Source organism: Desmodus rotundus, chromosome 13 (assembly GCF_022682495.2).
Source record: "Desmodus rotundus isolate HL8 chromosome 13, HLdesRot8A.1, whole genome shotgun sequence".
Classification (NCBI taxonomy): domain Eukaryota; kingdom Metazoa; phylum Chordata; class Mammalia; order Chiroptera; family Phyllostomidae; genus Desmodus; species Desmodus rotundus.
In genome coordinates, this window is record NC_071399.1 from 16,149,668 (window position 1) to 16,177,596 (window position 27,929).

A 27,929-nucleotide genomic window follows, 5' to 3' on the forward strand; every position below is an offset into this window, starting at 1 on the left:
GTTGGGGATCTGAATATCCAAGCTTTACATCCAAGCTTTAAAAACCAGACAGTGAAGTTTTCACGAGTTTGCTCAAGTTTACAGAGAGCTAATCTGAGCCAGGACTAACTATCAGGGGTCCTGCCCAGTTATACATCCTACCAACCTTTGTATTCTGCAAACACCGACATCTTCATATTCTGAGAGTTGACCTCTCTCACTGCAAGAGAAGAGAATAAGGACCAGGGCATCAGCCAGAGTCCCACAGGAAACAGGACACACTCAAGGGGGTGATGGAAGAGACCCTCATGGAGGGTCTGTTTACAAAGGTGGGACAACAGGCTTAGAGAAAAACGACAAGGGGTGATGGTGAAGTATCAGGACCAGCAAAAGCAGGAAACCATCGCCACCCAAATGTGGGGGTCAAAGGGGCAGACAAGGGTACTGGAGCCACTGAGGGCAGTGGTTGAAGGAGGTATGCTGAGCTTTAAGGGGAGTGAACCACCGCCAAATGTGGGGACTAGATACCCTTTCCTCGCTCTCCCTGAATTCTCTGATCAGTTCCTGGTCCCTCCCATCGGCCCAAACCAACAGGAAGCCAGAGATCACTGGAGCCACTGGGTATGGTCTTTAATGTCCACCTCCTGGGGTACAGTGAGGAGCAGAAAGGGACAGAGGGGGGATTTGGAGGACAGATGGAGAGTATCTAGTGCAAAACCTGTGCTGGGAGATCCGGAAAGGCCTTTCTGGGCAGAGCATCAAAGGAGCTATTCCAGGTGTCCTAGAATCTCAGAGGTTTTATCTCACTCCCTTTAGCCATCCAACAGCTTGCTCCAGTTCTTAACAGCAACTCTATAAAGCCAGGACCTTATTCTTATTGGAGTCATCATTTCCTGCAGAACCCAGATACAAGTGCCAGCTGTTTTGCCAAAGCCCTTGCTGAAGAGGCGGTAATGGGTCTATTCTTGGTGATCACATTGTGATGGGTTAGTGACTTGAAGTTCAAGGTAGTGTGTGCCCAGATAACCCTGAAGGACAGTGTTGTTCGTTGGTTTGAAAGAGGTCCTCCTCATTAACTCATTATCTCTCTGGAGAGGCAGTTGCATTTTGGCTCCAGCTTTTAAATGATAGTGGCTCTATTTCCGACTTGCTTGGAAACTATTATTAACTATTATTCCAAACTATACACTTGCGTGTTTGACAATCCGGGAACCAAATTTAGCTGTGCAAATTACAGACAACTACTCTCATGTAATGTCACTGTGATGACCCAATTTTTAAGAAATGGAAGATTAACAAAGCCAGCTTTAAAGGCTTAAAACAATATTTTATGTAAGAACCATTTTCCCCCAAAGATGCATAGATCTCTAAAATGTTCCCAGAGCTGTCTGGAAGATAACTAATGTTTCTTTCAAAGGAAGGGGAAGTTACAGAACATCAAATGTATGCAAAAACCTTTCAAAGCTGGATGTGCCATCAACTTACTAAGGAATTATGTTGTAACTAAGGGAAACTAAAGAGGTAATTTAAATGATTTAAACACCACCCTTTTCTCTCCTTCTTCGAACCCCCCAAGACAATGCTCATAATGTTAGGCTGACCTTAAGCATATGTGATTTTAATGAAAGACAAGACATTCTCTGCTTCAGAATGCATCTCAAACTATTTCTCAAAGTAATGATTCATGCCAAGGCCTGTGCACCTGCTTTTGAAGAAGGGACATCTAACCTTTGAAAAATATTCCACAGGGCTGAATCATCTCAGTATATTACAGCTTTATTTTGTTTTATTTTTTGTAGACAAGAGATACCAAAACCAGTGTGGATAATGGAGAAATCTGTCAATCTAGCTGGATTTTAATGCCATTTATTTGGATCCCACTGTGTGATTTTAGGCAAGTGACTTAACCTCTCTGACTCTCAGTCTTATCATCTTTAAAATAAAGATAAAAACACTATCCCTTTATTTAAAGCAAGTGTATCCCTTTAACACTTGCTTTATTGTAAATGGTAAATGGATTTATGTGAGAGTGCAGTGCTCAGTACATGTGCATTAAGGTATTTTTTTCCTAAAGGTATTGTTACATGGAATGTAGTGTGACAAACCTGCCACAGGAATTCACGAGCCTTCTCAGAGCTCAGGCTGTTCCTGAGAACACTCTGTTGGCAAAGGATCTAGGAGAGAACAAGAACATTGTCAAATGTATATGGAATCTGACAAAATATAATGGATTCTGACAAACCAAACTAGCATATGCCAACTAGAGAGTGCCGATGAGTTTTCAAACTCACCTGTCGGGGTACCACAACCACATGGCTTTGCCTTGGGATTACCGGCCCAGGTAGCTCAGGGACCATGATAACTGGGACAGTGATGGTAGTAGTACCCACTTTCCCTGCAAATGCTTAGTATGACTGGCCCGCTGCCCATACATGAAAAATTAATAATCCCAGACATGGAAAGATTGTTGATATGAAATTGTACTTTGCTCTTATGGTGAAGTTTCAAGATTTAAATAGCTTGAAACAGTTCCAATGTAATAGAAGCTCTATAAACCCCTGGTCTTTGTTTCCGAAGACTTCAGACCCCCTTGCCCTATTCCAGAGGTCTGCTACACTTACACCTTTGGGAAGAAGACTAATCTGTTCTTTATATTTCTCTGACTTTTTCAAACCTTATATAATGGATAGTCATTATTTTGTAATTTATACAATTTATAGTCATAAAAATATTTACTTTTTAAAAGTCTTGCAAATAAAATATTTTTAAACATTGAAATGTATCTTAATATTTTTATGTGCCTTGTAATCACTGAATCTAAGGAGACCATAGAACAGAAGGAAGGGGGAGGAGACAGAAGGAGCTTCAGTGTGGCGCACCATCTCCTCTCAAGGGGCAATTAGCAGTAAATTGCACAGGCAGACAGTGAGCAGGACTGAGTCTTAGCTATCATTATTATTACTCCTCTCAGAATCATTCTCTAGAATATTCCCAATGGGTGGCAATTTGGCCGCTGTTTATTGTACTTATTCATTTTAAGCTAGTTTTTATATTTATCAAAGTTATACATAACCAGGCTAAAAATCCAATGATATTTAAAAGGTACCCTAATAATGCAAAACAGCATTCCCCGTCTCCACAGCCAATCTTCCTTCCGGGGTGGTGGGGGGCGGGGGGTGGGGAGACAGTGTTGGCTGGGGATTCGCTTCTAATCTCTTCTTTCAGCTGATGATGATTTTGGTATTGACCTCCTGGGTCCTAAATAATATGCATATACCACTATTTCTTGATTTATCCACTTGAGACATTATTAATTTATATTGTAGCAGTCAGGTTTAGTTTTGTACACTCCTTTTTCTCAGCTCTCTAATTCTACCAAAAAATTAGGGTTCAGTTGTAGTTACTACTTACTTTATTATGGTTGTATATGTATTGTTTAACAAGGTGATGTGCCATAATTACATTTTGGTGGTTTTAGAAATTTTTGTTTTTATTGAAGACAATTAACTGCCTTGTTTTTTCACTTCCTTCCATTTATTTAATTCTGCTCCCCTGCCCCATGATCATTCAGCTCTGTCACCTCCTGTTTCACTTGGAAATGGTCGAGCATCTTCAATCATCAGTCCACTCCATTATGCACCGTAAGGCAGCCCTCCCGGCCCTCTGTCCTCTCTTCCTATCTGGACTTAGTTGTGCTCTGCGCCTGCTGCCCAGCTGCACCCTGGATTCCTTCTACCTCCCCTCTGCTCCACGTCTTCTTCCGATTTTACTGTCTTGTATTTCTTCAGCTAGAAGGTTATTAAGAAAGGGTGCGCTGGAGGTAAAATTCTTCACTTCCTGTGTGTTTGAAAATGTCTTTCCTCTACCTCACACGTGCTCAATCATTTGTCTGGTAAGAGCATTCTAGGCTGAGAATAGTTCCCCTCAGAAGTTTGAAGTTAGCACTGGTTTGATGTCTTCTGGCTTCCAATGTTGCCAGTTGAGAATTCTGATGCCTTCGTGATTTCATTTCTTCTGTTCTCTCTAAATGCTTTTAGCATCTTCCATTTTGTACCTGCCATACTGTATTCATTGTTTATTCATTCATTGTGCAGAGCACTTTGTGGTTACTTTAAATCCGGAGACTCTCATTGTTGACTTCTGGGTTTTCTATTATTTCTTTGGCAATTTCCTCTCTTCCATTTTCTTCTTTCTTTTCTTAGAACTGCTATTCGTTAATATCAGACTTCTTGAATCGATTCTCTAAATTTCTCACCTCTCTTGTTGAAGTTTTCTTTTGTTGGACTTTTGGGGGATTTTCCCTCACATTTATTTGTCAGTCCCTTCACTGAGTATTTAAAATTTAACTTTTTGAGTAAATAATATATATTTCTATTAAAAATCCAAGATTACCCATGAGAACATAGGTAGAAGTAAGCCTGCCTCTGGCTCTCCTTCCTCAAACATCCATTTACCACCTTGGTAGGGAGATTTGGCACAGCAGAGGGTGGGGCTGGAAAACAGCTATTCTATGAAGTTTGCATGCTGAGTGATGGAAGTCCCGGCTCTCCCTCCTCACCCTGTTTCTGGAAGGCAGCCCTCCAGGCACATATTATCCTACATAGGAATTGGCTGGGTGTCTTTGCTGAAGAAGTGAACATTGGCTGGCAGCACCCTTGGGTATTTTCTCCTGGATTGGTGGAATTCCCTAATGTAGAACATTCTAACGTCCTATTTAGAGGGTATAATAAGCCTGAGGCCTGGCTGCTAATGTTTTCAGAAACTGAGCTGATGGGGTAAAGAGGGGGTGGTGATTGGGGGCTGTTGGTTGATGGGAGGAGCCATCTCCATACTCAATGTGTAAATTTCCATTTTATCTTGCTCTTTATCATATTGTGCCCCTTCTCCTAACTATTCCTGGGCTCCCAATCCTGAGACCCTTGTTTTACCCTTTCTGGAGAAAAAAACTTGAGTCTTCTGCTGAAGTAGGGGTGGGGAGTCATCTGGCTGATTTGAGGGCAGGAAGAGATCTGTAATTTTAACTGCCTTTTCATCTCTTTAGATTGGATGATTTCTGCAGATCGATTTTCTTGTTTGTTGATACTTTCCTTTCTTATTTCCATCCTACTCTTAGCTACTCTACCTAGTGGATATTTTATTTCAGATAATATACTATTCAGTTTAGAATTTCACTTTTTATAGTTTCCATATCTCTGCTGGGATTTTCAAACTTTTCATTCATTAAGAGTATATTTTCTTTTATTTTATTGAACATAATTACCATAGAATTTTTTTTTAAATGCTTTTCTGCTACTTGAAATATCTGGGTCTTATCAAGGTCCGTTTTTATTGGTTATTTTTCCTTCTGAGCCTGGGTTCCATTTTCCTGTTTCTTCATACATTGAATAATTTGGGATTCTACTCTGGACACTGTGAATGTCAGTGCGGGTAATCTGGAAGAGTGCTGTCTTTTCCCCACTTATTTGTCATAGCAAGAAATTACTTTGGTTGCATTCTGGTTTTGGTGTGGCAGCTCAAATCTTTTCATCCTTGCACCTCCAGCTGAGTCGTTGGCCGTTCTCCCTGTGCACATGCAGCTCACGAGTCACCCAGATATTTGGTCAGAGTTTACACACATAATCTGTCATGGGCCCTCACCTTTCCAATGTTACGACTTACTTTCCAGTGGCTGGCGTCGCCCTGACCTCAGCTCTGTGGTTCTTCCGGCCAGAAAGACTGCAGGTTTTCTAGTGGAGTTTAAGCCATTCTACCCGGTCACCTTCCGTCCACTGAATTAAAAAATGCAGCAGGGGACCTCACCCTGCCACCCTGTGCCATTCCCTTCTTCCAATTCCAGCTCCCCTCTCCAGGAGCTGCCTGCTTTTGACACTCCACATGCCTTTGGATAGTTTTTTATTTTAAATGTTGTTCAGAGTTTATAGTTGTTATCTGTGGGAGGGCAGGTCCAATGGGAGCTTCCTCTACCATACCAGAAGTGGTTTCCTTCTCACTGATTCTTAAACAACCTTAAGAGGTTGTTTTAAAAACTATTCTATTTTTAGTCATTAACTCCATTTCCAAAGTAACTCAATCCCACCAGTTTCTGAGCTTTTAGGAAGCTCTGTGGTACAAACAACAATACCACTGCTACTATATTCACCCGTAAAAAATCTTTTAGTGAACATCAAATAACGTATAAATAAAAGAGGAGTTAATGGAAGACTGTCATGGAGTATTCTAAATCTGACAGAATCTCTGCATCTCTGCCATTTAGTCTCAAAGTGGCAGAGGTTAGGATGTTTTTCAGCCTCGTGTGGACAAAAATAAGAGTATTCCTTTAAATTGGTATTTTTTTAAATGTGGCTAAGGACTTCTAACTTCAGAATCACCTGGCGTGCTTGTTAAAAATGCAGATTTCTGGGCCCCCTCTTATCTTCCCGGATCAGAACATGGGGTGGAGCCTAAGAATGTGCGGATGGTACGTGCTGTACAAGTGGTGCCCGTGGGCCTGATCACCTTCGGCAGCACAGTCAACAAACAACCTCCTGATGTGGTGCCTCCCTGGTGCCAGCTTGCTGCTTGCACGAATGGGCCTGGCACTGCCAGTCAGACACAGCCCTGGTTTGAAGTCCGTAAACATACTTCTGGGTGACAAACACAAATAGTTCGGAAGCACAGTGCAGGACAGAAAACCACTTTTGTTCTTGTTTTTTTCTTTTCGCAGAACCCTTTTGGAATGGATTTTGGAATAAGACTTTAGTGCTGAAATTTCAAGGTACTCTTACTTTGAAACTCTGTGAACCCCTGTCAAGAAGTCAGTACAAAGGACTGAGAAAGGGACACCCACGCTATAAAGAGCTGACCTTGTTGCTGTTCTCATCTTCCTTCTCACCCACATTCAGTGCAGCCAATCAGCAGAACTGCTCTGTATGATAATCTTATAGAACCGGTCACTCCAGGACCTTACATAAATACTGGAAAGCTTTCTGAAGGTTATCTCATTAATCTCTGGAAGTGCGCTTTTACTTTTAGCTTGCTATGCGCTCAAGAGCTCAGAGAAAGTGTAATTGGTCTGGTAGATCCACTGAATTAAAAATCAGCCTCATTCTTCACTCTTGCTACTCTAGTCAATCACCCTAGGTCTCAGTAAATTTGTTCTGGAGAAGTTAGTGTACTTTTTAAAGCATCCCTTTCGTTCTGAAGGTAGAGGCTGTTTCCTAACAAAAATTACCCCAAACAGCTATGATAGGAGTTGCAGTAGAAGAAGATGTGGACATAAGTTTTTAAATCCAAAGAAATAAAAATTTGAGTCTCTTTAGGGGTCCAGTCAGAATTCAAAATAATTTCTCCCTATGGTCTTGTACCCTTCCTCTGAATACTGTTTACTTCAAATCACTTGAAAGGGAACTAACCTGGTCTAGTTGCATTTCTGGAATATTTTAAACCCTCAGACAGGTTGAGATCATCTGGGACTCAGAGGAAGTGTGAACCTCAATGTTACAAGGTTTTCTCTGACCTCAGAGCATCCAGATTGTTCTCTGTAGAACTGTTGATAAGCCCTGAGGTGCAAATTTTTCAAATCCTTCCTTCCTCCCACCCAGCCTCCCTCCCTGTCTGCCTTCCTTTCTGTCTCCTTTCCTTTCTTCTTGTTACTGGTCTGTTAATTATTCCCACTTTTCAGATAGCAAATTGAAGCACTGGATAAGATAGTGCTTGGAGCAAAAGATAAACTTTATTATGCGCTTTGTGGAAAGGGCCCGAGATGGAAATGAAAGGCTGGTCTCCCTCTCCAATGCAAGGCTATGTAGAGCCTCTACCGCTGGGCTCTTTCTGAGGCCCCAATTCAGTGGGTCTACCTGCTAGATACCTGAGCCTTTAGGGGGTCTTGGAAGGAAGCAAGAGGGATTTTAAGTTATTTTAATTCTTTCAAAAAGCCCAACAGAAATTGCACATTGCTCAAAATAAAACTGCACGAATTAACTAAAATGTCATGGTATTTTCACTTTTGATTAGAGTTAAATTCACTTTGGTAACACTGATTATCATGCTGATCTGAAGCTGTGATTATGGTTATATATGTCTGGGATGATTAAAATGTAAAAATAGGTTAATTATGTCTTAATAAATGCAGTTTATTTGGTAGGCAGAACTTTATAAAACCTGAAGCTAATCAGAAAAAAATATAATAAATTTTGGGAACTCTAGACATAGATCTACAACAGGCAGAGTGTTCAGTGAGGTACCCAAAACTCTGAGCCGTATCTATTTCAAAATTCTGGGATCACAAGGTTCCATATATTTGTTCTTTCTGGTGGCCTTCAAATGAACAGTGTAAAGTCAAATTGTCCCTTTCTTTAACTTTTGACACTGGTGATGACAACAGTCCATTACTGACAGCTATTTATAGTGTCACTTATGCATATATTGACTTTTCTAATTTCATCTTATGGGTTGATATTGATGGATGCTGATAGCACATTTAAAAGAAAATATTTGAAAGCAGCAACACAAATACTATATCGAGAAACAAAGAGAAAAAGATAAATTTAACTGATCACTTTGCGAAAATTCAATAGCTATCTTTTCCACGTGCTAAAAGCACATGGCCATTGTTAAGGGTAGTTAAGCTAGGTTGGAAAGGAAGAATAGAAGCATAACATATTTTCTGATGCCTTATGAATCATTAGGCTCGTTGAAAGACATTTCTTTGAGGAAGTATTCAGCTAGCTTCCCTGAGCTAGCTCTATAGGTTGGGGTTTTCATAATCATGTTAAAATCTCTGGGGCTCTGAGCCGTCACTTTTGTGACTCACCTGGCTCAGGCTGCTGGACACACCATCCAGAGTTCACTTTGCTGAAGGGCACTGACTGAGATCATTGTTTCCGCAGGGCATGGCCTTTAAAGGTTTAAATGGGTGGGGAGACAGGACAGACTCTTCGGCTGAGGAATATGTGACATGCTAAATTTAGTTTGCATTCTACCCCAGTATATTCTAGTTCCAGAGATCATTCTGGAGTGTTTCATGGCCCTAAGGAAAGATCACGCCTCACCCTCACTGTTGTCTCTGTGCAGGTGCCTGTGAGCTTCGAGGTAACACTGGAACTTGCTAATTATCAGTCACAAGCATTATTTGTATGATTGCTGTATGTCTATTGACATACACATAAACCAGTACACATAAACCAGTGCCGTGACAGAGGCTTAGTCTACTCTGATTCCTCATGTGGGAAGGATGGATATGGCAGATGGTCTCTAAGGCTCTCCCAGGCTCTGACCAACTTTCTATAACTCTAAGCTTCCTTGAATAGTGAATCTCAGAGGAAAGATTACCCTGGTCCAACACTCTTGACCAAACTGACACCGACAGATGACAATTTACATGTGTGCGAGACTCATTTGGGGGTGGGGGAAGTTAGTCTGAGACAGCACACGCTTCAAAGTGCATATTTTAACCTTTAAGAAAAAAAGTTCACCCAGGGAAGCTTTCCTCTCATTTCTTTGTGCTAGTGCAGAAAACGACCCCCTATAACGCTTATAAGCATCTGCTTTGGAACATTTTATTCCAGAAACTTGAAGGGTTAATGGTTGTAAGATTTTAATTGTGCGATTTTCTAGGTTCTCAGATGTGTCTTTAAAGTTCTTGTTTTTCTGTTTGTCTTTCATCCTTAGTTCTCTCTCCTACATAAGAGTTTGGCATCTGTGAGTACTCTAGTAAGTATTTATTAATAATTCAGCCATCATCCCTTTAGAATTTATACCAGCTCATGTTGTTCTAAGCCTGTATTAATTAATCCTCATAATAACTTCACGATTTACTCTTGCCCTTACTTTACAGGTGAAGAAATGCAGATTTTTGAAAGTCTAAGTACTTTGCCTAAAGTTATATAAATGTGGAAAAACAGAATTCAGACTAAAGTTTGTTTGACTCGAGAAGTTGTATTCTTAATCACTGTGCTATACTGTTTCCCTTCCTTGTGTTGAAAGAACGAGTAATATGTGCTCTTTCACAATGGGGAAAGTGTAGTATTAGCAGATCTGTGCTTGAAGACATTCTCTGAGGCGGAGAGGAAGGGGCTTGGGCTGGGGACTCTCTTAACCAGCTTTACCAGCAAAACAGATAAGTACAACTCACTGTCATTCACAGAAACTTAAAAATACATGCTCAAAAAGCAATAAGTCACATTTCAGAAGAGCATATGCAAGCAAAATGACATATATTAAACTCATTATAATGGTTGGGGGAGTAGGGCTAAAAGATAAGACATAAACACAGAAGACAAGAGAAGAGAGCATATTAAATGCCCATTGATGATAATGTGGCATGAATGAAGAAATATAATGAATGCAACCCTTTGCATCTGAGCATTTCTCCTCCTCCCTGAAAAAGAATAAGAGCCCTGACAAGGGAAAGATAGATTAAGTTAAGACCAGATTTGGAATGTCCAGGATGGCATGAGTGAGTGCTTCCTCACATTCGGAAATCATTTTGTAGTCCTAGAACGGAGGGACTTCAGTGTAAACATCAGCTACACATAGGCATTGGGTTAGCTCCCTCGGGCACTTAATTTTTGCCAGAGGATAGATTTCAGGTGTTGTTGTTCATACGCTAAAGGAGAAATGGTCTCAGAATGTGTAAGCTGGAAAGGACAGAGTTATTTTACAGATAAGAAAACCAAGGTTCGGAGTGGGTGAAGGACTAATCCAAGATGGTGCTTCTTGGTTTGGAACAAATCCCAAATGACAACCCAATTCTCTTCTCACTTATCCATGCAGCTTCTGTGGGTGCCTTGGCTCAGTGGTCTCTGGACAGCCCCCACACGGTGATGCTTCTGGTGTGGGACTAGGGATGGATTCATTTGATAAATTTGTTTCCCCTTCATGACCTTGAGTCAGAGGAGACTTGAGTTTGGAAAGCACTCCGTAGATGCCAATGGCGGTGACGGTCAATATTAAGGAAGACATTCTTCAGCTGTTCTCATGCTTCGGTAAGGAAAGAGCTTTATACTACTTGTTCTGGATTGTGGTGGTTTTTCATGTTATTCTAGTGTTAGATCTGCTTTTAAGTAGCTGTGTGGATGTGAGACTGTCACTCTCATGTTGACCTTCTTGGTTTGTACAAAGTTGGGGGAGGGTGGTTTTATATTCGCCAAATAGCCTTCTAGTGAAGGGTTCTATGGTCAAGGCTCTTCTGAGACTCCAGGGCTAACACTCTTCACCAAGGCAGGCATGGGAGCATGCATACTCACCAAATGTTCTCTGTGTAGCTCTTCGGCATTTCAGCTGCTCAGTCTTGCAGGATTCCTGTGGCATTTCTCCCATAAATATACAGTGAGATGCCCACCGAGAGCCTTGTAGGGACACGCAGTCCTTACTTCCCGTGCACTACCATCTTATTGGGAAAAGAATAACAACAGGCAGATAGAAGTACACTAAGTGCTAATCTAAGACTGGCAGTGTGATTGCAGTGGTTACTTATACTATATCAGATCTGGCTGTGAGAAGCTGGGGAAAGCTTCCCAGAGGAAGGGAGATTTATGCTGGATTTTGAAGGGATGTAGGATTCTGGCAGCAAAGACAATAATGTACAACAATATAGGTGAAAGTCACAAACAGACCAGAGACACAGTCCAGGGGGCCCAAGGCTTGCTGGGGTATCTGCAAGGAACTAACTAAAGTGGAAGATGATGGTGTTGAGATCTCAGTTTCCAGATGAGTGTAAACTAGGGAGGTGACCAACTGAATGCGTTATTTATAGCAGATTTTGGTCAGTGAGCATTTGAGTATGTATCTAAGATTGAAAGTATGAGAGTGGGACTTAACAAGAGTGTTTGGAGTGGACCCAAAAGCAGAGTATGGCTGCAGCAGGGGAATCCTCATAAGCCTGGGAAAGGAGGATACATATTTGTAGCTCCCTGAGCATTTGAATGTAGGCCTAACCTCACCAGGAGTTACAACAAAGACAGGAAGAGGACATCCAGCCTACTAAAGACAACACAAAACTATTTGTGAAAAAACACATCAGTATTTGAGAATTATGAGGCGAATGGAGATTGTTGCAAGTCAGAACAATTTGAAGTGGCACCCTAAAATTCAATGTGTCTTAACAAGAAATAGTGACTCTAATGAGAAGATAATGCTGCCAAGAGCTTTTACTGCCCACATTGAAAGTATATGTGTAATATCTGAACAATTATGTTTCGCACTGAATAAGCTTTCAGATACAATTTACATTATGTGTCCCCCTGGAACTTTGAATAATTCCCTCTTTATGGTTACTTATAGCTATAGATATAGATATAGATAAGGATATAGATACGGATGTGGATAGGGGTAGGAATGGATATGGATATACATATATCAATATATACATATACATATACAAGTAGGTAGGTAGATAGATGTAATTGGATACGGGACTGGGAAGCTGGGTTGGGAACAAATTGTAAGGGACCTTGTGTGCCTGGCTAAGAAATTGGGGCTTGCTGTTTGGACAACAGAAAACCACTGATAAGGTATTTGGTTGATGATTTTATTCATTAAGCTCCTGTCTGCTTTTTGGAAGCTGAGGATGAGTTATTAACCATAAAATACGAAGTGTGAAGTTGATGAGAGCCTCCTGTGAGGCCAAATGGACCTGTCCTCACAGCAGCCATCAACCTTGCTCCAGGGAGTAGGGAGGCAGTGCTGGCACAGAAGCAAACTTTGGGCTTTCGTCCTTGGCCTCACGGGCCTCCCTTCTGCAAGAATAAAATATCAAGTCCAAGTTGATGTAGCAAGCAGCATGCCTACTAATAACTAGCATTTGTATGACACTAGATGGAGGCAGGATGGTTGGACTCAATAGAATTCACAAAAAATTGCCTATCTCTATAATTGACTTTTATTTAGCAAGTAGCTACTTTTTATTTCTACAGAAGGGAAATGGTAGGAGATAAACAAAATCACAATCGGACTACTTGAATTTTCTCTACATAATCTTCTGGAGACCATTACACCAATAATAGTGAGAATCTCATACTTGTGATGCAGTGGGCAGCTAACAGTGTGGTTTCAGATATAGGAGACCTTTCTGCGTGGCATGGGAAACGTAGCCCAGCCCCCATTCGGAAAAGCCAGTGTGGAGTGAGGTCTGGCACACAGGACCCATGCCCATGGATAGGTTCTCCCGTGGGGAATCAGGCCTGCATTGTACCTGGGCTGCTTTGAGGCTTGCTTTTGCTAAAACTCCCTCGCCCTGAATTGAGGCAGCAAATGTTTACTGCATATCTTTAAAGTGACTTCCTAAAATCTATGCTAAACCTCCCAAAGACTAGTGTAACCAGTACAACCACTTTTCCCTTTACATTTGCAAATATCCTCCTTTTTTGATGTAATTAGCAACATCCTCTCCTTTGTTTTCTGTAACCACCTAAAGGGAACCTGTGCATAGTAAATGAGGACCATCCTCAATATAAGGTGCCCAGAAAAGCAATAAAAGCCTGTGCAGGCAAGAGATGGGGTCAGCCTTCTCTTTCACTGAGGGCCATGTCATCCCTTTTCCTCCACAGAATTTCTGTAGTCCATGTGAATTTCTCTCGTCTCATCCATAATGCCATGGACACTACAGGCCAGTGTCTGCATCATTCAGATATATTATTTCTTTAGAATTTCACAACACTGCTTTGTAACCATCAGGGTTGGTGGTGTTACCACCACTGCTTTCATTCAAGGACGGGAAAACTGAGCCTTGTTGCCTGGAGAGGCACTCTCAGGGAGCTGCAGAGCTGATTCAAATTGAAACCTTCTGACCCCTAGTTCAGCATTCTTTACTCTCTGGCACATGCAAAAAATGCAGCCTAATTTTGATCCTGCATGAGGAAAGTTCTTTTTTAGTAGCTCATTCTGCTCCTCAGGCCTGGAGGTGCTGCTGACCTCCAGCAAAACCTTTTTGTTGGAGGTCAAGGCCAAGGCCAAGGTGTGACTCAACCCCCCTGAATGGAGGTTTTGGTCATGGAGTACACCTCCCCACGTTCACATTCTTATTTGCACAGAGAGGATCTTATCACAGGGTCATCTTTGTTCCAGTCCCTGCTTCCGTGTTCATTTGCATACAGAGAAAACTGTTTGAGATTTGCAAAGTCCAGCAGAGCATTTCCTTGTTTCATCACTGGCATTTGTTTTGACCTGTTGATATACCTGTTCTTTAAAACTTGAGTCTAGGAGTGGAACTAGCAATTAGTTTGAAAAAATGTTGAGTGTATAAAAGGACCCAGGCTGAGTGTTGTTAATAAGGGAAGGTACCCTGACAATGTCACGATATCAGCTCCCTTGTTTATTGAGGAGGGAACAAAGACCAGAGAGAGAGAGAGAGAGAGAGAGATTAATTTCCACTCAAAGTAGGGACCTTGAGTTATTACTCTTTTCTTCTCACCCTGTCCTTAGCCCAGCCCAAAGAAGACACATAGTACACTCTTGTCTGCACGAAGGACTGAGACTTGCAATAACCTGCTTGCTCATCCCCTGCATTGCTGGCTTCCATTCCTATTCATGATTTAGGACTTTGAATAGCTTTGAATATTCCTGTAGTTTGAAATTAGATATATACCAATCCAAATAAAGCCATGGGATGGGGTCTCCTCTGAACCAGCTCCAGGGGAGGTATAAAAATTGTTCTATTTAGAAAACAGCTATTGATAGCTTCATTTTCTCCCAAGGCTCCTACGCTCATTGGAAAAAAGGGTGTCAGATGTTTTCAATCCCATGCCCCCTCTTTAGGATTTTGGCACACTGTGCCTCACTTAGCCCGTGAAATGAACATGATGGTCTCGGGGGTGTGATGATGCCCAGAGGAGCTCAGTGGTGTGGACCGAAGACACTAGCATTCAGGACGCCAGGAAGACAACTGCTTTTGTTCTTCTGGCCTGCACTCACCCTCAGAAAAGAGGTGCTCTGGAATGCCTACTCCTTAGCTGAGAACTCTGGAGTAGTGCTTCCCAAAGTATGATCTGTGGTGTAACGAAGGGTATTACTTCATCTGTCAAAGCCTTGACTTTTGCATCTGTGATATATGGACAATGGGAACAAATAAGGTTATTTGAGAATTAAATGAAATAACACCTGTGGAGAGAACCTGCCCAGGGCTGGGCTCCTGGAACTAAAAGTTTCCTGTGTCATCCCCTCTTCTTTCTTCTCAATGACTCAACAGATGCAGTCAATCCTAGAGTTCTTGTAGCATCTTTCCACCCTCTGTGACCATTTTTGGAAATGTCTGCCTTGCCTTGTGAACTTCACAGGTTTCTTAGAGCAGAGTGTTCCTGGCTAAGCTTAAGTGGAAAAGGGGCATGTGGGCCCCTAGGTGTCCTCAGGGGGGTACATGAGAGGAGACCCCAGAAGGGGATCCAGAGTAGGACCTTTTAGGTGCTAAGGCACTTGAGGGGCACAGGGAAGATGTGGCAGCAATGGAGGGGGACCCAGCCCAACCCCTTCAGAAAGGGGCAGGATCCTGCCCATTTCTGGATGCCTGCAGGGAATCGGGCTGGTTCGAGGTTCATGAGGGATGGAGGAATGCAGCTCTTATGTGCAGCATTGGGAGAGCAGACTTGGGGACCCAGGCTCATGGGCCCTAGGCAAGACAGCCTTACCCCAGGGGTGACCCAGTGGATGCCCAGCGTGGCTCAGTGGGAGAGCAAGCCCAGAACTGTTCGTAGCCATGAAAGACGTTCCCAGAGGGCTCTGAGAAATACTTGGGGAGGCTTTTGAGAGGATTTTACATAAACAAAAGGGAAGATGAGACACCAGATTTTATAACATTCATACTCACCAGATGATTATGCTTCTAAATAATGCAAACTGCCCCACTGCATAACATCGACTTACTGGGTCGTAGAGTAGATGGAGGCTGCATGGGTTCATGGCACTTCCTGTTCAATATGGGTTGGCTAATATAGCACTTGGTGTCTGGAACTCCAGTGCCTTCTAGAGTTTGGACTACTTAATATTGCTTGAAATTCAAAGGAAAAAAAAAAGAGAAGAGAACAATTTATTGCTTACTGGGATTTCATCATTACCAGCAGATCCTGTTCTGCAATTCTATCCCAGACACAACCTCATGGCCTAGCTCATTGTTTTCTCTCTTCCCTGCGATAGCTAATGATCACAGGGGATTCCTACAGAAACGGGTTGATCTTGAATTGTGCAGAGAAACACCCAATGACTTAATGGTGCCATTAATTTAAGAGAGAGTTTTAACCTGTTTGTTTCTGACTAAACAGAACTAAAACTAAGGCTGTGGTCAAGGATTATTCATTTGAGCCCCATTTGCACTTGGCTTTTGGTGAATTCACATCTTTGGGAGTTATTAAAACTACTACTATTAACATAAGAGATAAGGGACCTGAACGTGACCAAAATTCTTAATGATGCCTTGAATGTCTTTAGATATATATATATATATATTTTTTTTTTTTGGTAGGATGTTCAAGTGCCAAGGCCTTATTTCTAGAGTTAAGTTACTGAACTTGTAAATTGCCTGTCTGCCTCCTTGAGGTCCTTGCCAGCCAAGAAGCCAGGTGTGAAGTCTGGCTGAGCCATTGGGGTTGGTGTTTGTCATCTCCCAGCCTACGCTAGTGGCTTGGAGAGCTCACACTGTGGCCACAGAGAATGGGCAGTGTTTGCTCACTGGTGGCAGGTTGCTTCCAGGCTGGGTCGCTGCCTGACAAGTGTCCAAAGAACTGGCTGTGCCCTTTCTATATCCCAAGCACAGGTGAGGCTGCCCCTTCTTCTCTCTCCCAAGGTAATTTCAGTGTTTCCTGTAGCCAACAGCTTGCCTAACTCACTCTTCTCCAAACCTTTCAGATGCAAATGACAGGGAGGATGCTAGGGTGCCCGGGGATCCCCCGCTGGTGGCCTGTAGTGTTGTCACCTTCTGTTACCCAGGTGCATGGCCTGGATTTCATTCAATATCCCATGTCCCTGGCACACAGGGAACCTCAGTGTGGTCTGCTGGGCCGAGCTGGCTTCCTGTGAGAGTGCTATGTTGGCAAGATATTTCTGCTCAAGCGGCAGCCAGTGCCCCCTGGCTGAGGCTGGAGGTTCCCTTTTGTTTGTAACTGCAAACAATTGTCTCCTGACCAGCTAATTACACAGTGCCTTTTCTCACGCTCTGTAGCTCTGGCCAGAGAAATACTAGTGACCTGTTCTTTCCTGAAGCCCTTCTCACTCTGGGAGTCCTGAGAGAAGCTCACAGAGGGCAATCAATAAATATTTCTCCAGTGAATTGGGTAAATGGAACAGCTTCCAGATCACTTAACCAACGTACAAAAATTCTCCATGTGGGCTAAGTAAATCTGGCTTACACAGAAGCTACGCTGAAAGGATACTGCGAAGCCTGAAGACTTTCCTTTCTTTGTTGCCCTGGTGCAGGGGTGACTCTTTGGAAGGCTGGGTGGGATAAAGCCATGTGGCAGAGTGCTGTGGGGTCAGGGGAAGTTGGGAAGGTCGGCAGGTGACATTTCTTTTGAACAGTTACCCTGTGCCAGGCTCTGAACGAGGCACGTTATGGGTATTATTTCACTTTATACACACAACAGCCTCCTAAGGAGGAGATATTGCCCTGTTTCAGTGGTCAGGAAATTGAAGGTGAGTCACCTGCTTGAGGTGGCACAGGTCGTACAAGGCAGGCTAAAGGTAGGAGCTATGTCAGAGCCTCTGCTCTTCTCACAGTCCCACAGCTGGGTGGCTTCTGGTCTCACCAGGACATCAGGATGAGCCAGGCCCTCCGGGAGTCTTCGCTCTGGACTCTTCAAAGAAAGATTCCATCACAATAAGCATAATACCTTCCATTTGTGTAACGCTTGGACCTCAACAGAATGACTTAACACCCACCACTTCATTTGCTTCTCACAGTGATTTAGTGAGGTCTTAACTGCATATCACCAATGAGAAACTGAGGTTTAAAGGGAGAAAGAGAGTTTGTACTAGAACTCAGCACTTGGGGCACCTGATTGTGAATCTAGAGCTCTTTTCACTGGGTTTCAGAGACAACAAAGCACTTTGATTAAGTATTGTGGAAAAAAAAAAGTTCAATACAGCTTTAATTTTAAATACAGAACACTAGGCTGGGCACTCCATGTCAGAAACTCTATGCTTCACCTTCGTGTCCCCATGCCTAATGGTGCGGGGCTGGCTGCATACAGGTGACCCACCAGTAACTGAAGGCGTCCGTGTCTCTGGTGATTGTGATTCATCTGTCTCTGCGGTGAGGAGACTCACAGTCCTGGCTGCAGGGCCGCTCCTGAACTGCGTCTGAGTCTCGCCTTCACTTTTGGTGCCGCGGTCAGTAATGAAAGCAGAGCCTTAAACATGTCTGAGGGGTAGAACTCTATTTTTCAAAGAAAACCTTAAGTAGAATCTTGACATGGTGAATGGTTTTTAACAAATGGTATCAGGTTGGACAATTTCTATCTTCAGCATTTGATGAAAGGCAACTCAGTGGGAGACTCCTGTGATCCGCTAGGGCTCTCCTGGGCTTCCAAAGTGTACAGTCTGAAGATCACAAAATGAAGTTGATTTTTAGATTATATATGTTTAGATTAATGTCGATTATTTAGTTCTAAATTATAAATTATTAATTTAAATAATTTATTTATATTTAGGTTATTTCTAGAAATGATTAGATGACTAGAGTGCTGTTCACTTCCTCACCTTGTGAAACGTTAGGCTGCTAAGTGAGGAGAAGGCATCAGAAGAGACGAGATGAGAGAGGAAAGGCGGGTGCCCTTTTCTGGATGTCAGTGTCTCATACGCTGTGGATGGAAGGATTTGGGAAGACTGGGTCCGAACTCAGTGCTGAGTGGTAGATATTGTGCATGGCAGATAGGATTTTTACATGCAAATGACAGACTCCACCCTGGTGAGTATAAGCACTGAGAATTTCATTAAAGGGTATGTGCAGCTCACAGACTCATTGAGAGGAGAACCTCCAAAAACCACCCTGCAGAACCCAACTGCCAAGGGTGCTGTTGCCTCTGCAGGGTGAGATAGTGCTAGTTCCAGAATTGCATGCCTTTGATAGGGTCAGGGAGTCACCAGACCCACAAGCCGCATCAGAAAACCATCATTGTAGCTGCTGGCTCTGGGAAGATGCCTCCCTTCCCTGATCCACATCAGAAGAATGAATGTTTTGCACTCAGCCTTTCTTCCTACCTCATTCAATTCACAGTTGAAGGCTAATACAAGTGCAGTTTAATGGTAGAGCTCAAATCACACCCAGAAGCTTTACTACTGGGGAGCCTGAGAAATCTACCATCTACAGGAGGGTAGGAATGGGTGTTGAGCAAGTAATGTCACGATCTACCACTTTGGTAATCAACATTCACACACACCTTTCCCTTCGCTTAAATTTCCAAACAACAGCAACAACTGATGTCCCTACCTAACCTATTAAGTTGTATCATAGGAGATGGCTGATTTTTGACTTTTCAACCTAAAAATGGCAAACTTATATGGTTTAATAATAACTGGCTCATGTATGGCCACACACACACATATTTACCTGCTCTTTAAAGTCTAATGGTCAAAGCACCCATCTCTGAGTAATGGTTTTTCCTCCTTTAGTTCATTTATAATCCAATGTTATTATCCTCTAACCTAAGGAATAAATGAGAAAGACAGCCTTTTCAATCACAACAGTAGGAGAAACAGAAAAGGATAAAAGAAATGAGAGAGAGAGAGAGGATGGAATAAAGTAAGTATGGAGAGCTGTTACAGTTCTCCTTCTATAAAGGGTCAAGCAAGGTCATGGTTAGGATTTCTAGTTTCTCCCCTGTACTACCAATTCCTTTGCCCTCAGCCCATGCCTCAGTCAGTCAGGGCTCTTAACTTAATGGAGTGTCCTGAACAAGTTATTCCTGAGGAGTCTAGCCCGTGATGGTCTTGCCTGTATAGGATTTCTTCAGCCTTTATTCATTAATATCATAGATATGACCATTTTAGGAGGTGGCCCAGAGAATCCCCTGCATTCCAGACATATTTCTACCCACCCCTATTGTGTAACAACATGCTTTTTCCACCTTAATCACCAAGACCAATCACCCTGGCTACAAAATAACTCTTCCCACGCCCCTATTGTTTCAATGGCATAAAGAGCCCTGAGTAGCTACATGGCAGTCTCAACTTGTAGTTCTTTGGGACAATTATGCTGCCCCGTGGTGTAGGATGAGTTCTAAAGCCGCAGAGCTCAAAGTGTCAGGAGCAGGAAGCAGATATCTTGCAAATGGGTCATCAGATGTAGGAATGAGAGATATTTTGTGCTTAGTTCTATGGCTACGCATTCTGGTTATGGAATAAACATCACTAATTGTTTTTTGCTGATTTGGAATATATGCCACATCCCATAACCTTGCTAGTCACTGCTCCCACCTCACACTTTACTGGCCATTCTCTCATTCTATGAGGTTATCTGTTTCTAGATGCAGAGCATACGGTAAGACCAGTGAACCCCATGAGTGTGATCCCATGGCCATACTTCTTTTCCCATAAAACAACTGTCTTCGAGAAAAGCAGTACTGTGTGGGATGAATGAGTAAGTCCATAGAAGACACTGAGTAAGGCTATCGATGGCAGGAGCATGGCAGGCAAGGAAGACAAATCCACGCCTAGAACAAGAATGTATAACAGTGAGCACAGATTCTGTTCAGTAACCCAACAAGCAAACCTCCCAGAATTGTTCCTTCACATCTAAACACAGAGAGCAGAAGTTGCTGAGGACAGCTACAGAAACTCAAGACAGGTGTGCCCATAGGTCACTGATTGAGAGAGACACCGTCTCAGCTGGATCTCCAATGATGGCCCAACAAGTCCATTCTTGTCCTCAGCCAACCCTTCCTCCATTCATTCATACCTTTTCAAACATTTCCCACATTCTCACCTCAGCCCTTTCACCCTTATTCTCAGAAGATGAACTCTCTTCTCTAAGGAAAGATGTTGAAGCTCTTGGGTTAGAACTCCCACATATCAGGTTGCCCTGGGCTATTTTTTCCCCTAGAGTCAGAAAATAAGTTTAAGACTAAAAACTCCACCTAAGCTCTTAATTCTCATCTCTTCTAGATTCTCGCTCTATTAATTCTCTTTGCTGTGATTCTCAACCCCTCTGTGTCCATAGGCTCCCAGCACCCATATTGTTAATAAGCTCAGATTTAACCCATCTTAAAGCAATCGTAACAATAAAGACTGTAAATAACTGGGGGTGGATCCTTCCTTAATCCCACGTGGTTCTCTAGCTACCTGACTCCTTTCCTCTAGTTAAGGCTTTTCCAAATAAGAGTCTGTACCAAAGTCCGCCTTCTCACCTTCCTTTAATTCCTATATATAATCAGGTTTTTATTTCCTCTCTTCTCTGAAATTGCTTAGGTCACAGACTTTAGGCTCACAGCTTAGTGGTCAAACTCAATGGGCACTTTTATCTTTATCTTATTTGCCATCTCTGCGGTGTCTGGCAGTGTTGACTCCTCCCTTCTCCCTCTTCCCATCAATTCATGACTCCACAGCCATCCAGTTTCCCCTTGTTTCTCCTCATCCACGTGGCTTATCTTCTGCCTACCTGCATCTTAAATGTATTCTTCAAAGATTGCCACTCCCTGCCCTTTTCTCTTCTTCCTCTTGTAGTCCCTGAGCAACCTCCATCCACTCCAGAGTTGTTGAATGTTTTATTTCAACTGTTCCTACATGGTGATGACCCTCAAGTCTATGCTTTGGGCACAGGCTTCATTTATGAATCCAAGATCCACATATCCAATTGCCTGTAAGTCATCTCCAGATTAATACCTCATGGGCAACCCAAACGCAACAAGGCTCGAAATGAAATCATCTCCCTTAACTCTGCTTTCTACCCTACTAAGGACCAGTGATGTAGTCAGGGAAATCATAGTTGCAGCTTATAATGAGGTGGTAGAAAGCGTGGAGGGGAAAAACAAGTGAAATGGCTTTGGTTTAAAAAGAAACAGTAGCCTAGAAGCTCTAGACTCAAGGCAGTCTGCAGGCTCAAGGACACAGGCTCAAGCATACAATCTAGAGGACACAGTCTAGAGGACACTGATTCAAAGACACATGCTGAAGCACACAGGCTAGAGGACACTGGATCCAGGACATATTCTAGAGGACAAAACCTAGATTACACAGTCTAGAAGACACAGGCTCAAGGACACAGTCTTGTGGACAACAGCACAGAATTGATAGAACTGTAAGACAAGGAGCACTTCTAGAGGAAAGGCCTAGGCTGCAGCTGAGGATGAGTTTGGTGGGAAAAGAGCAGAGACTTCACATGGGAGTCTCTGAGAGATTGGTGATTTCATGGACTGAAGGCACAGCGGCCAGGAGGTCATCTGGCAGAATGAAGTGCGGAATGTTTAGAAAGGGGTTGCGCTGTGCAGTGCTGAGAAAGTGAAGGTTGGTAATCACGTGGGTGTAGGAAATTAACCAGCCCCAGGTTTCTAATGAGGTTCCATGGTGGAAACACCGAAGACTCAGGATGTCGGGCCCATTTCCGTGAAACTTTCTGAGAAGGGCCAGGCCCATGGAAAGGGCTGACACTCATCAGATGGGGCAGTTGGTCTGTGCAGGAGCCTTGACTCTCTAACTGAGGGCGTGGCTCTTTGAGGGCAAGTAGCATAGCACTTGCACGTTTTCACAACTCCTGTAGCACCTGACAGTGTGCCAGACACATTGAAGGTCAGGAGTTAACCAAATAACTGTGCCTGTTGAATTTCTAACACTTGTTATCTACCACCTCTTTGTTTTTCTTCACTGAGCCAGTTACATTCGCCCTTAGAACTGGGGAAAGGCTGGGGGTGGGAACTTCATAAGGAGGAAAAGACAAAATATTAAGTACTTGAGAGTTTCTTTTTGGTAAAATTAATTGAAAGGAATTGATTTAAGATGGGCTTTTATTGAAAAACACACTGAAAAATGGAAAAGCGCCCTGAATCTCCCAGTGTTTTATTTGCAGTATTAATTCTGACGGCAGACAAAAGTATCAAGGAAAATTCCAGCACGTCCTCCTGGTGTCAGGTCACCAGCCCGTGACCCCGAGAACAGACTCAACCATCCTCACAGAGGAGTTGTTGTTGCCTCTTGAATCACTTCGCTGTCACCATCTGAATGATGTGTCACGTCATGGAGCACCGATGGCATTTTCCTGTACGTGGACAGCACAGAACTTCATTTTGCTTCTTCCCGTTACTGGGTTGGCTTCACTCTTGTAGCCAACCTAGCATGGCAGCCTACTCTTGTCCTGCCCAAAGCAATCGCATAACTCTGTCAAAGGTGAGATCAGTTTCTGATTTTTATCTCTAAATTGGGAAAGGAGAGTTGGCATGAAAGAGCCCAAGTCCCTCCTCTAAATGTGTGTGAAATGTACCGCAAGGTGAGGAGTGATTTCACTTTATAAATCAGGGGGCAAGGGACTTAAAACAACAGAGCTGGTGGGAAGATGGTATAATACAAGTTGCAAATTAATTGCACAGTTAAGAGTTACCTCTCTCCTATCTTCTCTGTAGCCCATTTCCTCTTCCCTGTTTGAGCAGTCTGTCTGACCACCGGCCAGGCTGCTTCTGGGGAACTGCGATATTGGCATTAAGACCCTGGACAAATTGTGTAGTGGACACGTTGTGTCCTGCCCCAGAACTCTTCAATGCTTGGGGTCTTCATGACCCTCCAAGTGTCCTAGGATATGGCAGCTTTAAATGGAACCCCGTCCTGGGAGAGCCACTCTGTGATGCAATCTAAGCCTTAATCCAAAAAAGACCAAGTCTTTCTGGTGCAATTTTCAGCCCTGTTCGGATATGAAGAAAAATGTGGGTGACGGAAAACTCTCCCAGCCTCCTAAAGTCACACTATGTAATTCTGACCTTAGTCATTTGGGCTTCTACTTGTGAAATCTCTTCAGTTCAGGTCAACAAGCACCTTCCCTTCCTCCTTCCCCATCCCCCTCCCTCCCTCCTGGCAGAATCTTGTGGGCTACTGAAGGAGCGACAGAGTGGAGCCAGTGGGCCACCTCTCACGCGTGTTGTTTACAGTCTATTTTAGGCCACCGCTCTGAGCTAGTAACTAAACCTGTTCTGGTCATCGGAACATGTGACCCCTGAAAACCTCAGATCAATGATTTACGCTGCCTGATTGTGACTCTCTCAGACACCACTTTACGTTCGTCTGTAGTGACTGATGCGAGTGATTCACTCAAACAGGTGACCTGTCTGGATGACCCCCAGAATTCTTTAGCTTAGGTTACAATTACCATCTTGGTAAAATTCAGAATACACAGGGTCAGTCTTTCGGGGACAAGGGAATCAATTGATATTCCCAGTGGTACCCACTGTGGACATGAGGTTGGACGTCAGACACACCCAGATCTAGGGGCCCTGTTTGCTTGAGAACCAGACAGCCAAGTATAAGGCAGCCAAGGGGAGACAGAGGCATTGCCAGCCAGTGCTTGCAGTCAACATATCTGAAAGTGGGGGGCTGGGAGAGGGCAGAGAGGATCTGGAGACCTGCACATCACTGCCTATTCTCTGACTCCACACCTGTGGGCTGGAGTTTCTCAAATTGTAGTCTTTGGACCATCTGCACAGAACCACCTGGGCACTGTGTTAAAGATGCAGGTCCTGCTCCTAGAATCCTAATTTGGTCTGGGGTTTGCATTTATGCAACTTCCTGGATAATTCTGTCCAGGGTAAAGTTTGAGAACCATTGTTGAGGCGGTGGCCTCATCTCCCCCTGCAGAGTGCCCTTGGCAGGCTTATCACAACTTTGGGCAGTGGCAGAATTCCAGGGGATGGCTCCCGAGTTTGTTCTTGGCAGCTCTGAGTGTCCCCAAGTACACACACTCACAGCCCATCTGGTTGGCCCAAACCATCTAAACTTAGAACATCTGAAATGAAATTCCTCATCTATTTCTCCAAACCCAGCTTCCCTCCCTGGCATACTTATTTACTTTCCTCAATAACCAGGCTCACAAACTTTGAAATATTCTTAAATCCTCCTCATCTTTTACCCCTCTCGGCCACCTAACCAGTTCCCGCATCGGGTATGTGATTCCTTTACTGTATCTTTAGCCTTGATGGAATTCCTCCCTCTCTACTTTGTCTACCAAGTTGACGGCATCCTTCTCTCGTGCTGATAGAGTGACCAACCGTCCTGGCATGCCTGAGACTGAAGGATGCAGGGCTTTCCTTCCTAAGATGGAGAAGATCTTGGGAAAACTGGGAAGGGTTGGTCATCCTACACCTGGACCACTGTAGCGAGGAGGAGCTCAACCTCCTCCTTGGCCACAGCCCACAATCTCTCCTCTCTGCACATCAACGCCAGCCCCGCACCCTCTCTAATTGAATTCCTGTGCATATAAATTAATACTGTGGCATTCGAGGCCCCCACCAACCTGGCCCTACCTGCTTACTATTGTAGCTTCATCTTCAGTTATCCCTCTCCGCAGAGACGCCGCTCAGCTGAGCCAGCACTTCCACCGCACATCTTCACTCCTGGCCCTTTGTCTATGTTGTTTCCTGCCTCAGTCCACTCTCTGGGCCCATTCTTAACCTTTTGAAATCTTATCATTTTAGTCCCAGCTCAAATGTGTCCAGCTCTGAGACACCACGGTTCTGATCACCACGCTGGAAGCAACCTCCATCCTCTCAGCTATGACCATGACCATGACTCCTTCCTACCACGCTGGTGGCATTTGTCACACACCGCCTTGATGTGAATGCCTACTTGTTACCTATCTTTTTTCCTGCCTGACCCAAAATCCCTCAAAGAGAAGGATATTTCTTGTTAATTTTTTTAATCTTGCAAAGCTCATCAAACCTTGTATATAGATAATTAGAAAGCATATATTCTGGTTAAAGAAACAAATAGGTAAACTTTCATTACTTTTTTAGGTTCTTTTTGTAGTGTTTTACAATTTTTTTCAATTACAGTGTACATTATTTTGTATTAGTTTCAGTGTATCATTATAGTTATTAAACTGAAAACTTTTGCTCACGAAGGGGGAAGGCATCAGGGTCATATGTCACTTTGGGGATGACCCTGCTCTCAGGAACACGCGTCCAGTTCCCTGTGACTTGTAAGGTACACACACGCCATTTGTGGCTCCCTGACTTAAGTTGCTCACATTTATCGAGCATCTGCCTCGTGTGTACTGACTCAGTTAGGCTCACAGCAACCCACGGGACCGTCCAGAACAGCGGTTTAGACGGTGAGCCCAGGAGTCAGACTGACTGGGTTTGAAACGCAGCTCTGCCCTTTACTGGCTGCTGTCTTTTGGCAAGTTGCTTAACCTGTGTTTTTCCATTTCCTAATTTGTAAAATGGGGGTAAAAAAAGTATGAATTTCAGTGGGGTATTGTGAGGACTATTACACTGCAGTGAATCCTTGGGTCCAAGAAGTCATTTATAAATGTACACCATTATTAGAAAAAAATATATACCAATTAACCCCTGAATGCCATAGATTGTTAGATGGGGCCTGATTTCTCAGATGTTAAAATATGAAAAAATGTGCATCTTACAATCAGTGACATTTGGTAAATGGTTGAAATGAATAATACTGTTATGGACTGAATTGTGGTCCTTCCCCCAAATTCATATGTTGAGGTCCCAACCCCCAATACCTCAGAAGATGACTGTATTTGGAAATGAGCTCTTTAATGAGGTAATCAAGAAAAATTAGGTCACTGGATAGGCCCTAACCCAATATGACTGGTGTCCTTGTAAGAAAAGGAGGTTAGGACACAGACACACGCAGAGGGAAGACCATGTGAAGACACTAGAAGACAGCAGCCATCTACAAGCCAAGGAGGGAGTCCTCAGAAGAAACCAGTCCTGCCAACACCTCAGACTTCCTGCCTCCAGAACTGTGAGGGAATAAATTTCTGATGTTTAAGCCACCCAGTCTGTGGTGTGTAGTTATGGCAGCCAGAGCAAACTCATACAGATCCCTCAGTAAAGCTTTCTAAGACCACAGGACAAGGAACTGCGATTGGGGGGCAGGAGACCTCCAGCTCAACCTCAGCTGGTCGCTTGCACCCAAATAACCGAGTGCCAAGTCAGACCTTCCTCCCCGCGTGGGCCTACTTCATCTAGAGTCGACTGTTCCTTGGGACAGCAGAGCCCTCTGTGAACCAGCACCATGGGCACTCAAGCCCTGGGAGGGTGTGAGGAAAGCGCGAGGGGATTGGAGTGTCAACACCCTGTGAGCAGGATTCTGGCTCCTGTGCGAGGCCCATGCTTAGTTTAGACCATCTTCAGCAAAACTGACGGTGGGTACTTGACTTTAAAAGGGTTCATACCAGCAGATGGTCTAGATTAATTAGGCCTTTGAATGGGGTCGACGCCCCCTCCCATTCTTTTCCTAGAGTGGTTTGACATTTTTGTGTAATCTGAAGGAAGATCATTGAGACCGAAATGTGGCCACATAGAGGCTTCGGCTCATGTTTGCTAATCTCCTGTATGGTGAAACGCTGGCATCCGGACAAACCCACGTTCACATCAGCACAAAGCACTAGTTATGTGTGTTGAAACTCCTTAGAGAAAATGTCTTGCAGGCTGCTGGGGAGTACATGAGTGCTGGAAATACCTCACCAAGTGTTGCTCAACATCCTGGGAAGAGAGTCTGCTGGCATCTGACCCTCACCCTGGGGACGCGTTGCAGGACTCTGGGGCACGTGGGGCTGCTGAGGACAGAGGAGCGTGGGTGGGTGGGTAGGTGGAGATGGGGTTGGATGTTTTCTCTGTAATCATCCCAGACCGGCCGAGAGCCAGCTCCGGACTGCCCACTTTCTCAGTCCATGGAGAGTACCTAAAGTCAGGCTTGTCACCAAGGCTGCCATCTCCCCTGCTTGGGACGGGATTTTCCTGTTCTCTGAGGATAAGTCCTAGTTATTTGGGCTTCCTCAGCTTTGACTTGGAGAAGTAAGAGGGTAGAGGAGTGGAGGAAGGGTTTTT

General features: G+C 43.7%; 1 long non-coding RNA gene across 1 annotated transcript; it reads left to right on the forward strand.

Moving 5' to 3' along the window:
* Positions 1 to 10,750: 10,750 nt before the first annotated feature.
* LOC123479963 (uncharacterized) lies at positions 10,751 to 27,648 on the forward strand. Its single transcript, XR_006655793.2, has 3 exons — positions 10,751 to 10,943; positions 22,940 to 23,256; positions 25,548 to 27,648. It is a non-coding gene; the product is annotated as an uncharacterized lncRNA (long non-coding RNA).
* The last annotated feature ends 281 nt before the right edge of the window (positions 27,649 to 27,929 follow it).